Below are 1116 nucleotides of genomic sequence, written 5' to 3'. Positions count from 1 at the left end.
AGCTCCAGAGAAATTGGAGTCTTCTCTGCAGTAAGCAACCATTATAATTCATATTAGTGACTCAAGCCCAATGGAGGGCTAATTCCCAACAGCCCTATAAAACACCTGGTATTGTGTTGGTTGGGTGCTAGCCATGAATATTAATGAATAATACATTTTGCTTATTTTGTTCTTTAGGTTAGAGTCAAGGACTAAAAACTATAAATAGTGTCTTAGAAGTCATCTCTTGTTGGTCTAATTGCTTTTCTTTTATTCCAAGGAATTTATTTCAAGTCTAGGAGTTTCTATAAATTTTAGTTTTTAAGAAGACATCTCAAATTAAAAAAAATTAAAGTATAGAAAACATGAAAAATCACATAAATAAAATATCAATAGACCAATAAGGTACAGACCTCCAAAGTATAAGATGGTTGTAACATACAAAAATATAGAATATTTGTGCTCGCTTCGGCAGCACATATACTAAAATTGGAACGATACAGAGAAGATTAGCATGGCCCCTGCGCAAGGATGACATGCAAATTCATGAAGCGTTCCATATTTTAAAAAAAATAGAATATTCCTACATTCACAGAACTTTTTGCTTCCAGAAAAACCACTATGCTGACTTTTAATATTCTAGATTATTTTTGCCTATTTCTGAAATTGAATTTTTCAGTTTTGAATAATCAGAATACATACCTTGTTATCTTGTTTATTTTACTTAGCATGAGATCTGTGAGAGTTTTCTATGGTACTTTTTTCATTCTATGTGTATATAGCATCTGGTGACTTTTATTCATACTTCTACCAGGTTAGTATTGAATCATGTTGGAGCTGGAGGCAAATGAAAAAAATCAGTACTACTTATCTGCCTTTATTTAAAAAAATAGACATTTTGTTAACCATTGGGGTTATTGTTGAAAAATTTAACATTAGGATATTTTTATTTAATATTTTAATTGAATCTCCATGGGCTACACAGTTAAAAATTGTTTATGATTGAGTTTCAGTTAGACAATGTTCCATTACCATTCTGTTCACCAGTGCACATTTTCCACCAATGTCCCCAGTTTCTCTCCTATCTCCTCAACCTGTTTCTCTGGCAAACATTTTTCTTTTCTCTCTCTTTATTTC

General features: G+C 31.6%; 1 non-coding gene across 1 annotated transcript; it reads left to right on the top strand.

Moving 5' to 3' along the window:
- The first annotated feature begins 438 nt into the window (after window positions 1–438).
- On the top strand, window positions 439–545 carry LOC126003038 (U6 spliceosomal RNA). Its single transcript, XR_007493582.1, has one exon. It is a non-coding gene; the product is annotated as a U6 spliceosomal RNA (small nuclear RNA).
- Window positions 546–1116: the final 571 nt, after the last annotated feature.

This window comes from Suncus etruscus, chromosome 2, assembly GCF_024139225.1.
Source record: "Suncus etruscus isolate mSunEtr1 chromosome 2, mSunEtr1.pri.cur, whole genome shotgun sequence".
NCBI classification, from domain to species: Eukaryota; Metazoa; Chordata; class Mammalia; order Eulipotyphla; family Soricidae; genus Suncus; species Suncus etruscus.
The sequence above is the reverse complement of the archived record's forward strand: the minus strand, read 5'-3'. Positions and strand labels throughout refer to the sequence as shown.